This window comes from Muscardinus avellanarius, assembly GCF_963383645.1.
Source record: "Muscardinus avellanarius genome assembly, chromosome: 1".
Taxonomy (NCBI): Eukaryota; Metazoa; Chordata; class Mammalia; order Rodentia; family Gliridae; genus Muscardinus; species Muscardinus avellanarius.
In genome coordinates this window covers 150,498,466-150,513,170 of record NC_137786.1, presented here as the reverse complement: position 1 = coordinate 150,513,170, position 14,705 = coordinate 150,498,466, and the positions used below count along the sequence as shown (strand labels likewise).

Genomic DNA, 14,705 nt, shown 5'->3' with positions numbered 1-14,705 from the left:
GAAACATAAATTCTCTAAGTGATGGACATAGAAAGAAGAAAAAAAATGTTGAAGGGCAAAACTTAGTAGTCTTGGGTAGCATATCCAAGATAAAGAAGAGTTTGAGAGGGAGCCAAAGTTTTCCATTATTGTAAATAAAAAATGAATAGTGGCCTATAGTTATAGTGATGCATGCCTGTAATTCCAGTACTTAGGAGGCTAAAACAAGGGAATCAGTACTCGAAGGGCTGAGGCAGGAGGATTGCAGTTTTGAGGTTAGCCTCAGCAACTTAGTGAGAATTTATTTCAAAATAAAAAATGAAATAGGTTTGGGGGTGTAACTTGGGGGTAGAATGCCCCTGGGTTCAATCTCCAGTAAACACACACACACACACACACACACACACACACACACACACACACGCCCACTTTCTGAAGTATGTACTCTTCTCTATACCACATGAGACTCCAGGCCTTGACTCAAGTGTCTTATCCCCAAAGTCTCCCCTGCACAGTCAAGTCCAGGCTTAGCTCTTCTTTCTCCATCCAGTTGTTGCACTTCAAGACCCTGAAAGTTTCAGTATTGAATACTTTATTTCCTTAAAATAAAGTATTTTGACTTTATTAAATAAAGCATTTTGACTTTAATAAAGTAGGTCTGACTTGCCAACTACATTTCTTGTTTTCTGAAGGTGTGAATCAAGTCTCACTCATTTTCCTAACATCATCTTGGTCTACTACTACTACTACTACTACTACTACTACTACTACTACTATCCTACTCTATTCTATTCTATTCTGCTCGTAGCATCCATAGCTTATCCCAGTATTGGCGGCTTCCTTTATTCTGGACCTCATGCAATAGGTGAAAGTAAGGCTGCCAATTGCGATTTGTGAGGGCCTCAGAAGAAAGAGTAAGTTTAAGGAAGGCAAAAGAAGAAAACCAGAGGACATCAAACAAAGAGCAAACGTTATGATCCAGGTCTAAAATTATTTTGTACGCACCACCACAGTTGTCATCATCAAGAGCACTTCTATCATTTATTAACAAATGCCAGGTATATAGATCATCTCATTTAATTCCTACAATGACCACAGGAGTTGACTACTCTCACTGTACCTGTTTCACAGCTGAAGAAACTGAGACTTCCAGAGGCTAAGTGACTTCCAAATACTAACAGCTAGTAAATGATGGAAGAAAGAAACTCTAATTTTATCACATGGATGGTTAAATTGTGCTAATAACTAGATTAAAATGATTGGGCTAGGGAAGGGAGATAACTATGAGTAGATCATGGGGTGCTAAAAAGAACATTGGGATAGGAGTCAAGAAACTGGAATTCTGATCTCACTGAGGTAGGATCTCCAGGCTTTAGTTTTATTCATCTGGAGAATGAAGGGATGTCATTAATCTCTAAGATGTATTCTTTTTTTTTTTTTTGGACAGTGAATGGTTTTATTATTTTTTTTACTTTCATCCAAAAACACCCTTTGCTGATAAACATAAAAGCATGCACAATGATGGCATTATTATATAAAAATGAGCTGGGCGTGGTGGTGCACGCTTTTAATCCCCGCGCTTGGGAGGCAGAGACAGGAGGATCGTGCAGGTTCGAAGCCAGCTGCGTGCGTTGGCTTAGGAGACCCTGTTTCCAAATAAAAATGCAAAAATAGGTCTGGGAGTGTAGCCCGGAGGTAGAAGGGCTTTCAGGAATCCCAGTACCACCAAAAAAAAAAAAAAAAAGAAAGAAAGAAAGAAAAGAAAAAATGAGTAGTAACTAAGCTGCAAATCAACAATACAAACAAAATCTTAAATGATATGAAAAAGATTTACAGGTAGGCACAGGGCTTGTAATTTTAGAAAAGAGTTAACTCAAGTCAGAATCAATACATGTTAAAGAGAAACTTCTAATTTTTCATACAGTGTGATAAAAATTTTCCTAAGTACCATATTCTCTAGACCTTTGTGAGAAGACTCTTAAGTACAGCCCTCCATGTTCCAGTGGCCTTATGAAGGTCACTTTGCCTTCTTGGACATCAGTTCTAATCCACATAATCCCAATGGTATTGACTCTTAAAATTTAAATCTGATGATTAAAAATATATTTCATAAAAACATGAGACTGATCTAAATTCACTTTGCAACGCATCATGGGAAAGATGTCACAAGTTTGGCCTCTGCCTCCATTTGTAGTTAGGCTAGCTGTATTCTGTGGGAATACGGGCAGGTGAAGGTCGCAGGTGTCTGCATACTGCTGAACAGAAACCAAATATGACATCACAGACTCTTCCAGGTTGACAGCTGAAATAGCTTATTCTCTGGTTTTGCAAAAATGATGTAACTAGACAAATGCCTCTCAGGGTTTTTTTTTTGCATTGTTTATCATGATTCAATTGGTATGTTTTATCTGAGTCACTGATAACATTTTGTGACAAAACTCCATAAATAGTAAGCAGAAATGCTATTTTGTAGGACTAATAGGGAATCATGTTTGAATTATGACATAAAAATAGTGCAGATAACACTTTTAAAAAGTCTTCCATGGGATCTGCTGCTCCCTGAGGGAACACTGTTGACTGGGTTCCTGGAAGGCAGCTCTTGTTCTCCGGGGATACCCACTAACTGTGGAGCCACTAGAACTCACAGGAAAGAAACAAAGCCACGCAGTCCAGTGAATGATTTTGCTTCACGGACTGAGGAAGGTACAGTCTTGACACCAGACCACCACAGAATGGGCTGTCTAGCCAGGAACGCTCACTCACAGAGCCCACCGAGGTCAACCGGGATCTGCGGAGTCACACACGGGCTCTGCATCCCTCTGCTAGTCTACATGCAAGCACTGAAGTAGCACCACTGAGGATCCAGGGGCCAAGGCCGAGAATACAGTGGGGAACTGCGTGACAGTATAAACGACTTACACATCAGGCACTTTGCTAAATCAGAGAGACACAGGCAAAAGGCACGCACTAGTGATCGAGTCAGAATGTTTGCAGGCTCCGAGCATCTCAAACATCTCTAGACTCAGGGTCCAGACCTAGGTTCACACTGATTATTCTGATATAAAAAGTGACTGCAAACCTTCACGTTTTCAAGCACTTTATGGCACGGATGTTGCGAAGTAACAGTAATGTAGCTTAAACCTAAACTTCTCCTATAATGAAATCAGAGCCACGTTTTTAACCCGAACTTCATTCTGACATTTGATATATTATTCCTTTGTATAGAGTACAGCATATAAAGTTAAGTGACTTTGATTACTATTGAAAATGTCAATTGTTTTGCAAATATAGAGTAAAATCAGCTAAAATGCAATACAGTAAAAACAGGCACTAAACAGAGAATCTTCCCCTCAAACATTTCTTGCCCTCTTCTTTGAACATCTTAGTACATAAAGACATGTTTTCAATGATTTGCAGAAATCAAGCAAAAGCCAAATGTTGCATAGCTGCAAGATACTAAATACTGATAAAGTTTGGAGATGTCAGGTTGTAAAAAAATTGAAAGTAGCAAATATAGTGGAATATGCTGCAAATTAATCATTAAAAATACAACCATCAGAATTACAAAACGGTAGCAAATTACACAATCCTAATAATCTTCAGAAACTGACGTTAGTTCATGGGAGACAAAGAATAAAGGAAGTTCCACTTAGCTTTATCCCTTTCCAGCAGCTCCTACAGTAAAATTCAAAAACCACATATGTTTGCCTAAGATCAACAGCGTATCAATCTTAGTCACAAATTCTATTTTATCCAATGTTCAATCAAAAGGCTTTATTTACACCTCTCATTAAATTCAGGAGACAAGTGGATGTGATGTGCGGCCACAGCAGGAGACAGGGTGGCACGTCTCTGACTCGAGGCAGCCTCTGCTCAGGATCTAATCGTGACCCACAGGCAGCCAAGCAGGGTTCCACATATCCACGTGTTCACATAGGGCTTCCTTCCAGCCTCGGTCATAAGCAGGCCAGCAGTCAAACCACACAAGATCAGTACTGATGGTAAAGTCTTCATGACACTTAGTTTGGAATGAACACATTTCCCAGGAAATTTGTTTCTTCTTTCTGGATTCGGTGAATCATAAAATTCTATAAGCAACCTGTCTTTTATTTCAAAGCGCTCGTGAAGCTATCTCTTCCTAGATGCTTGTTCTTCTGGAATATCATTTTTGTCTATATGAGCACCGTGAATATGATTTATTGGACATTCTTTGCAGAGAAATTCAGTCATGGACGGTGATTCTTTTCGCTGTCCTCTGTCTTTTGATTCGTAGACCACTGTAACGTCATAAATTACATCTAGGTAGCTCTTCATAGAATCAAAAGCAACATAAGTCGCCTTTATTCTTGGCATCAGTACATATTTTAATACTGGAAGGCCATGTTGAGCAGCAAATGCCTGACTAGCTAAAAGAAGGTTTGTTTGTCCTAGATTATATCTTGTTCCTTCTGGAAAAATCACAAGATACATTGGAGTTCCTGCGCGCGCAAATCTCTGCAGCTTGCGTCTCATCTCCTTTTCATCGAATTTGGCAAATGCTTGACATAGATTCCTCCATGCTGAGAAAAGTAACACCCATACAGCGAAAGCCACTTCAACCTGTCTTTCAGCACAGAGCGCACATGCCCAAGAGCATTCTGCCTGATAGCCAGGATGTCAGCAACGATCCAGTCAACTGTGCTTTGAGGATTTGCTAAATATATTATATTTTTCTTATTTTTTGGCAAATCTCCATATAGCAATATCTGCACCCCGGTGCAGTTCTCAAAGAAGAAGATCACCACACTCTGGTAGACGCAGTAGATCCGTCGTCCACCGCCTGGTAGAAGCGGGAGGGCAAGAAGGCGGACAGCAGCCGCCGGAGCCCCCAGGCCAGCACATAGGTGGGCGCGGAGCCCAGCAGCACGACGCCAGGTAGCAGGTAGCTCTAAGATGTATTCTATCCCCCAATTTTGTGCCAGAAACATCACCTATTTATGGATGTGGTAAAAAGCCTGATGACATAATATAGTTGCCTAGATGCTCAGGGTTGATTGGAAATAGAGGCAGGTTAGTCTAGGCAGATCACATGGAGTTTTAAGGAGTGTTTTGAAATAGGAAAGGAAATAGTATGAAGTAGAGACATAAGCAAAAAATTCAGGTTAGGATATGGTCAGGAAAATGACTAAAAGGGGCAGGTGAGTCATGGGCATGGGATAACTAGCAGATTCTCCTGGCTGCTATGGGCTGGAGCATCAGCCCCATCATAGCAGGAAATAGATACAGTTTGTCAAGAAAGGACCACGGGAGTAACAGCCTTGAAGGCAATGTGGAGATGTCTATTGATTAGTACACGGGGGCAAATTCTTTATTCAACAAGTTTCTTAGTTTGTGCAGATGAAAATAACTAGATGAATTATTTTTCATCCATTCATTTTTTTAAAAAAAAATTCTGGGTATATTAAAAACATAGCTATCTCATGGGAACTTTTGAAGAGAATAAAGTATAAAACACAAAGTTGTTCTGCCATAACATTAAAAAAAACTTCCTAGCCAGGCGTGGTGGAACACGCTTGTAATCCCAGCATTTGGGAGGCTGAGACAGGAGGATCGTAGTTCACGGACAGCTTCTGCTACTTAGTGAAGCCCTCTGAAACTCAGTGAGACCCTGTTTCAAAATAAAGAATAAAAAATAGGGCTGGGGGTGTAGCTCAGAGGTCGAATGCCCCTGGGTTCCATCCCCGTACCACACACACACACACACACACACACACACACACACACACACAACTTTCTGAGTCAAAATAATGTTTTAGGATATAAGAGTTATATTTCCTCAGAGCTTGTTTTTGAGTATGTAAGAAAGAAGATGGGGAGGGAAAGATCTGAATGTGGTATGTGCATAAGTGTAAGAGGAAATTGTGGTCTGTGTGTTATATGGTTAGCTTTGTTTACATGATGGCTGGCATATTTTTTAAATTTATTCCCAGAATATAAAATGACCTCGCCTTGCTTTCCAAATGTACCACAGGTCCCTTAAACTTTGTTTCACCTTTATGAAATCTTAGTCTTCAAGAACACCATCTTTATCTAAGAGTAATATGCTTAATGAAACCCAGTGAAAAATTTTTGGAAGACAGTTCCACTTCTCTAAGGAAAGAGTAGGGCTATTTTCATTTAAAATAATCAATAGCATTATTATTTTTGATAGTAAACTAGATAGGATAATTCTTACCAGAAATGAACATTTTTTCCTAGGTAAGTACATCATGAAAATATTTATTTTCTATTTTTCTCTTTCTGAAATGCAGTGTTCTCTCTCTCTGCCCCCCCCGTGTGTGTGTGTGTGTGTGTGTGTGTGTGTGTGTGTGTTACTGGGTATTGAACTTGAACTCAGGGGTATATTACCTCTGAGCTACATCCCCAGCCTTATTTTATTTTGAAATAAGGTCTCACTAGGTTGGTGAGTCTCATGACTTTCTGAGGCTGTCCTTGAACCTGTGATCCTCCTGCCTTAGCCTTCAAAGTAGTAGGATTACAGATATGTGTCACCACGTGTAGCTGCAATTATATGTCCAGAATTCAATTACTTCTCATCATTGCCATTGCTACTAACATGGTCCACGCCTCCAATGTTTCTCTTGCCTATATTATTGCGATGGACTTTGAATAGCTAACTCAATTAATCCCTTATCTCCTTTTTTAATTTGTTCACCAATATAGCAGCCAGGAGAGATCCTTAACTAGTTCATAACATTTCTACCCAAGTACTCCAATGCCTTGCCACCTCACCATAATATAAGCCAAACTATTTGAGAGGATTTATTTGGCCATGTATAAATTCTCAAAGTTGGCAGTACTTCCCTGGAGAAATGCTGGACTGACCCAGGGGATGATCTGTGGGAGGGGCACTGAATAAAAACAAAGGTTTAGTGAAAATATGCAAGGAGATACTGAGTAATTTTTTTTTTTTTTTCTGAAAAAAGGGACAATAAGTCAGTAAGTATGGGGACCTCTGGAAGGCCCTACTTGATCTGGCCCATGCCTTTCTCTTTAATCTCTTCAGTCTCATCTCCTGCTGTTTTCCCCACTGTAGCTTTCCTGTGTCACACAGGTCTTCAGAATCGAGTGGATACACCTCTGTTTCTTGTCACTGTGTTTCCCTCTTCCTGAAGATATTGCAGTGTACGCTTTATAACTCTCTTTGGACCTACAAAGCTGTTAGCTGCTAAATGAGACTGTTCTGCCGACCTTGTGTTAAAATCACAATTCTTCTCACATGTATCCTATCAAATATTTCCCAGAATTATTTGAATACATTTGATGAATGTATAGGACTTGATAAATGAACGAATTACACTTTGTAGGTAAACAACAGCGCCTGACATTGCGTAGGGATCCAGTAAGTAGCTGTGGTATGAAAGCATGAGTTCACTTGTTAGCCCTTATTGTGTCTTGGAAGCACCGGGCATAGATTTTGGTCTCATCCCTGTTTCTTAATAGCTGTTTATTTTAAAGAAAACCACTTAATTTGTGTGAGCCATTCTGTACCATTTGTGTAACAATGATGCATAATACATTATTTCAACTTGCCAGTTCAATTTAAATATGGCATATTTACATATCCTATAAGAAAAAAGTATTGAGCAAGTACTACATACAAAATAATAGGCCTATCCTGTTAGAAGTGGAGGTGGATTTAAAAAAAAAAACATAAAGGTGCCGGGCGTGGTGGCGCACGCTTGTAATCCCCGCGCTTGGGAGGCAGAGACAGGAGGATCGCGCTGGTTCGAAGCCAGCCTTGCTGGCTTAAGAGACTCTGTTTCCACATAAAAATGTTAAAAAATAGGTCTGGGAGTGTAGCCCGAGGGAGTGTATCCCGGAGGTAGAAGGGCTTCCAGGAACCCCAGTACCACCAAAAAAAAAAAAAACATAAAGGAGAGGCTGAGACAGGAGGATCGCAGGTTCATGGCTAGTGAGGCCCTCCGTTAACTTAGTGAGATCCTATTTCAAAATAAAGAATAAAAAATAGGGCTGGGGTTGGAGGTAAAATGCCCTGGGTTTCATCCCCAGTACTGCAAAATAAAAAAAATTAAAGGAAGCAAAATGACTCGTACTCAAAATATTTACTTTTAAAAGGAGGGTCAAAAGAGAAGTATGGAAGGATGCGGTGGTTCAAGCTTGTAATATCAGCGACTGAGGAAGCTGGGGCAGGAAGATCACAATTCCAGGTCAGTTTGAGCAATTTAGCAAGATTGCATCTCAAATTTTAAAAAAAAGGCTGGGGGTGTAGCTCGGTGGTAGAGTAGCCCTGGCCCCATCGTCAGTATAGCAGAGAGAGAGAGGAGAAAGAGAGAGAGAGAGGGAGGAAGAGAGAGAGAGAGAGAGAGAGAGAGAGAGAGAGAGAGAGAGAGAGAGAGAGAGAGTTGGTAGAGTATTTACTTTACATGCACAAGGCCCTGGTTCAACCCAAACAACAATAACAAACAAATTTTAAAAAGCCAGAAAAGTACAAATAAAATATCAAGGAAGCTCAAAAAGAATTAAATTTTATTTAGCAGTCTCAGGAGAGATGTTGTGGTTTATTTAGTTATTCCATGTGAGTCTTGAAGAATGATTAAGATTTTAAAGATGAGTGTGTTCTGGAAGAACAATATAAAAGCAAAAAGATATGGACAGCCATGAAGATGAGACTGCCTGGTTCAGGAGAGATGGGCTAATGGAAGAGAAGAGGAGGTCATACGCTATTTTAAGAAGGTATGGTGGGGTATGCCTATAATCCCAGTACTTAAGAGACTGAGACAGGAGAATCACGGGTTTGAAGATAGCCTCAACAAATTAGCGAGACCTTGTTTCAAAATTTAAAGGACTAAGGATGTATCTCATAATACCATAGAAAAGGGGTAAAAAGGTAAACACATATTTAGCAGTATATCTGTATTACCTGAGATATTTCAATAGAAGCATGAAAAACTCATTTTTTTTTTTCAGAACTGGGGATTGAACGAAGGGCCATTCTACCTCTAAGCTACACCTCCAGCCCTATTTCTTTTTTTTATTCTTTATTTTGAAACAGGGTCTCACTAAGTTGTAGAGGGCTTCATAAGTAGCTGAGGCTGGCCATGAACCTGTGATCCTTCCTGTCTCAGCCTCCCAAGTATTGGGATTAAAATCGTGTGCCACCATGCCCATATAACTCAAATCATTGTGGGGTATTTTTTTGTTTTGTTTTGTTTTGTTTTTGTAGTACTGGGAATGGAACTCAGGGGCTTCCTAACTCTGAGATACACTCCAGACGTATTTTCTATTTTATTTGGAAACGGTCTCACTAAGTTGCTGAGGTCTCACTAAGTAGCTGAGGCTGGCTTCGAACCTGTGCGATCCTCTTGTCTCAGCCTCCCAAGTGCTGGGATTACAAGCATGTGCCACCATGCCTGGCTCAAACTCAAATCATTTTAAGGAAGAAGTAGACAAAAAAGCAGAATCAGCAGAATTCTAGACACACAAGCTCACTGTCTCCAGGAGCCCAAGAATGTCTTAGGAACGATTTTAACTCAGTTGTGAGCACTTCATGCTATAGTTCTACTGACGTCTCTTTGTAAGTTGGCTTCATTCTTTCTTGTTACTCACAGTTTATTCTGGTCTTCAATCCTGGCTCCAAGCTTCTGCACAATTATTTAAGAGATTAAGAGTATATTTAATATGCTAAGGAAATAAGAGTATATTTAATATACTAAGAAAATTAACAGTTTATTTAACATACTAAGAAAATTAAGAGTATATTTAATATACTAAGGAAACAGCTTTAAAGTAGTTGAAAAGAACTAAGTGTTGACTGGGAGATGAAAATGGGCTCATAGACAAAAATTATGCCAGATTCATTATGCTTTTGAGTTTTTCTTTTGGGGTGACAAGATTATTAAATTGGAAGTTCATAAAAATACCATGGAGCACTAAAGTCTTACAAGAGAAACAAATCTGTAGTTTGATGTGCTTGGGCTCCTCTGATCTGGCTCCCGGTCTTTCTCAGCATTCTCCTGTGTTCCTATGGTGGCCCCACAGTAATACTGAATATATCCGTCTCCCATGGACTACAAGTAAAACTAAAGATAGAAATTATGTCATTTTTACCATCTTATTTTTTTTACTATTTTCAGAATTTATTATTTTTTATTGGTACACTATAGTCTCACATCATAATGTAGACCATGTTGACAATGGCATATATTCACACAGTACTTGGTGCCCTCTCCTTCCCGGTTCTCCTTTTCCCTCCCTCCCAATACTGAGTGTCCAGGTTAACAATGTTATATTCACATGTATACACATATTCGAATGTAGCTTTTGCATTAATTAATCTCAGCCCTCTTCCTCCCCCACTCCTCCTTTTTGGCTTTGCTGAGGTTTCCCCTCCATTATCTGGAGTCTCTTTGGTATCCCTAATACTCCCTAGCTTGAACATACTGGAGAAAACATATCTTTCTCTGCTTGGCTGATCTCACGTAATATAACATTTTCCAGGACCTTCCATCTTCTTGCGAATGACATAATTTTGTTCTTCTTTATTGCTGAGTAGAATTCCATTGTGTGTATTTCCCATAATTTTGCAATTCATTCATCTGTTGATGGAGACCTAGGTTGGTTCCATTTTTGAATATTACAAATTGTGCTGCTATGAACATAGACATGCATATGTAACTATAGTTCTCTAATTTCAACCCCTTTGGAAAGATGCCCAGGGGTGGTATAGCTGGATCATATGGTGGATCCATTCACAGTTTTCTAAGGAATCTCTACACTATCTGATCTATCCCATAGGTAGAACAGAATATTCCCACAGGAAGTAGTTTCTCAGAAATAAACATTCACGAACATAAAGAAACTGCTGCTGATCTTGTGCTAGACAGAGTTCCTGCATGAATTAAAAAGACCAGAATAAATAACCTCCGAGGTTCCTTCCAAGTCAAAGATTTTATCATTTTGAAAACACAGCTCAGGAAGCTAATATATTTTTACACAAATGGTATTTTATTATATACAACATTTTGTATTTTTGCTTTACAATTTATTTTACCACAGAAGACAAATACTCTTATTTATTTGTGGAAACTAAAAAGTCAATATCATCAAAGAATGAAGTAAAATAGTGACCACCAGAGACTGAGAAAGATGAGGGAGGAGAGATCAAAAGAAGTTAGGAAAAGGTTATCAACACACAGAGGGTAACTGGTTATAACAGCCTACGATTTACTTCAAAATAACTAGAAGACAACTGATGTCATCAATAACTAGAAATGATTAATATTTGAAGAGATAAAATGTTTATTACTCTGATCTGATAATTATACAATGTATACATATGTCAATTTATTGTATGTATCCTATAAGATGTAAAATATTATGTATCAATAAAAATTATTATATTTACTGATTATATCAGTACATAGAAAATGAATTATAAAATCACTAATAAAATAGTGATATATTAATATATCACTAATATAAAAGTATGAAACTATAATTTACCTAATCAGACAGCTAGTGTTGAATATTTTTGTTGTCTTTTTATATTTTTCTATTGCTAACAATGCTGCCACAAATTTTTTTTGTGGTACTGAAAATGGAACCCAGGGGCATTCTACCTCTGAGCTACACCCCCAGCCCCATTTTTTATTCTTTAATTTGAAACAGGATCTCACTGAGTTGCAAAGGTCCTCATTAAGTAGCTGAGGTTGGTCACAAACCAAGTTAGATCCTCCTGTCTCAGCCTCCCGAATGTTAAGATTATAAATATGAGCTTCCATGCCCGGCCACAAATCTTTTTATACATTATTCATTTTTATATGAGACATAATTGTCTTTAAAATAAATTATGTAAGAAAATTTCTTGAATCAAAAGTTTTTGTGTTTATTTTTTATAAAAATTAGCAAGTTGCTTTCAATAGTTGTCTCAATTTATCCTTTCAATAAAAATGTTTGAGAATATTTTTTTCTTTCACTCTAATGCCAGTTCAATACAATATTTTTATTTTTTGTCAATGGGTTTTTTGTTATGGGTTAAAATAGTATTCACTGTCATTTAATTTGCATTTCTCTTATAAATGACATTGAACATATTTATGTTAAAAAGCTACTTGAATAATTATTTAAATACTCTAAGCTAGTTTATGCTTAGTTATTTTTTTCTTAGTGAAAATGTTGGGCCCTTTTATATTAAGGACATTAGTCATTTGTCTGATGTGAGTTGTACCTTTTTCCCAAGCCCATATCTCAATTTTATATTTTTCTTTCATAAAGACACTTAAAATTTTTATGTAGTCAAATTAAATATCAGAGATTTTTTTATAGTTTCTGATATTGGCTTTAACTAAAAACTTTCCCTCTTCTGGAAAAATGTTACCAATTATTCCATGTATCTTTTAGTGCTTTTATGGTTGTGATTTTTACATTCAAATCTTTGCACCATCTGGAATTTAAGTGGAGATAAGATTTCAAGCATTGGTTTCCAGATGGATATTTAATATGTTTTGCTGACTACAGGTAATAGATTAATTTCATAATTCTGAATACAATGCTTATAAGTTATGCTGCCTACAAGAGTAGCAAATACAAAATGGCATAGTAATACTAGCATAATGGTATAATAATACTAGCAACAATAAAAATAGTAACCATAACAATAGTTATACTTACATGGCAGGCACAACTCTCAACAACTCCTACTAATACTATTGGATAATTATTTATAATTCCACATTCACAAAACTATTGATGCAAAAAAGCTAGATCCTTTCTGTACTCCAGGATGACTTGGTTAGAATGTGGGTAAAAGCAAGGAGAACAAAATCCATCTTCTATACAGTGAAGCTAGGGAGTGTTTCAAGAATTAACTGGGTGATGTGTGCATGTATGTCTACACAAGTTTTTTACACCATTATGATGTATGATATAATACACTAATAAAAATTTTTAAATAATAAAGTACTTTATTCATTTCTCTGCTCAAGGGTTGTTAGTATGTGTTGACTAGAAGGGTTTGCACTAGGGAAACAGGATAGAGGCTGTATCTAATCAGGCAAGACACCCCCACTGCCATGTGCCTGTGTTTGGCCTCACAGATCTTCATCCACTACACACCAGCACAATGGGCCTGCTCCATTCTGCTGGTCACACACATCTTATAACTGGTCAGTGCCAGAATTATATTTGTTGATTTTTTTTTCAGTGCTAGGGGTTGCATCTGGGCCTTTGAACATGCTTAGCAAGTAGTCTACTACTTAGCCACATCTCCAGCCCTGTTGAAAAATTTAAATAGCACTATCCTGCCAACACACTATGGTATTTTTTTACATGCACTAAAAATACTCTAATATCACGTTGCACTTTTTCTTCATAGCATCTATTACGATTTCATCTTTTCATAGCATTAGATTCCCTCTGCCACTTTGAACTGTAAGCTGTGTCAAAGCTGGAGCACAATCGCTTTGCTCAATATTACACCTCAGTATCAAGTCACAGGAGGTGTTCAACAGAGAGTAGTAGAATGACTTCATAAATAGTCCTAGAATCAAAAGAATCTAAAATCTAATTCTTGCTTTACCTCTGTTCATCTCTATAGCCCTGGGCATGTTTTTTAACTTCTCTCTAGTTTCCTCACATGTAAATAATTATAATAGTAAATATTACCTAATAGGGTTGCCATGAGATAAAATGATACACCATCATCATCTTCCTAATTTTGAGTTCTCATTATATATTCAGTTCCTTTTAGCCATGGAAAAATCTTGCAGAATGTGATTTTATACACATTTACACTTGCAAAGCCAGTCTGGAGATTATATATCCAGATGTGCAATTGTTCCTCTAATATACAATTAGACTCAAACTTTGGCATCATAAATCCACCAAGCACAAAGAAAGGAGTGAGAGACCAATTATTTCTTTTACATATGTGTTCTGATTTTGCTTAAGCTGTTTGTCTAAAACCTTTAAAACCATGGTGACAGACTCTACTATATAATAAACAGATACTGTAATTATTGGAACAAACTTCAGTTTCTTTGTGTACTGCTTCTGCACAGAGAACTCTTTGCTACATCTTCTAACTAAAATTCTTTTTGTTCGTTTATTAAAAATCTATTTACGAGATGGATGCTCTCTACTAAAAAGTAATCTAGTAAGTGGTGATTTGATGAATAAGACATTGCCCTTTCCCTTCAGGGGGTTATGGTCTAAAGGAAGATAGACTAAAAAAAAAAAACCTCAATGGTAATAGTGCAGTTATAGCTGGGCATGGTGACACGCATCTGTAATCTCAGTATTTGGGAGTCTGAGACAGGATGATCACAGATTTAAGGCCAAACTCAGCAACTTAGCAATATAATAGCAGTAATATAGCAAGACATTGTTTCAAACTAAAATATTAAAAAATGGCTGGGGGTCTAGCTCAGAAATTAAGTGCCCCTGGTTTCAATCTTCGTACCCCTCAAATAGTACAGCTATGACTTTCAAAGGTTTTCAGTGTTTTAACTTCCTGTTCAGATTCTAAGCACTCATCTGAGTTATTCTTAAATTTTTAGTTGATCCATTCATACCTTAATAATTTATTGAATATCTACTATACACAGAAAGAACTGAAGGGATTCAGGAGGAAATCTACTGAAGAAGCCCAACTATTGACCTAAGGTAGTTTCTGGACTAGTGTGTGTGTGTGTGTGTGTGTGTGTGTGTGTGTGTGTGTGTGTGTG

General features: G+C 37.7%; 1 pseudogene across 1 annotated transcript; it reads right to left on the bottom strand.

Annotated features, from left to right (window-relative positions):
* Nucleotides 1–3,852: 3,852 nt before the first annotated feature.
* LOC308258297 (1-acyl-sn-glycerol-3-phosphate acyltransferase epsilon-like) lies at nucleotides 3,853–10,046 on the bottom strand (annotated as a pseudogene). The gene is made up of 2 exons: nucleotides 9,924–10,046; nucleotides 3,853–4,906 (listed from the first exon to the last, which is right to left on the bottom strand). The product of its transcript is annotated as a 1-acyl-sn-glycerol-3-phosphate acyltransferase epsilon-like (transcript).
* Nucleotides 10,047–14,705: the final 4,659 nt, after the last annotated feature.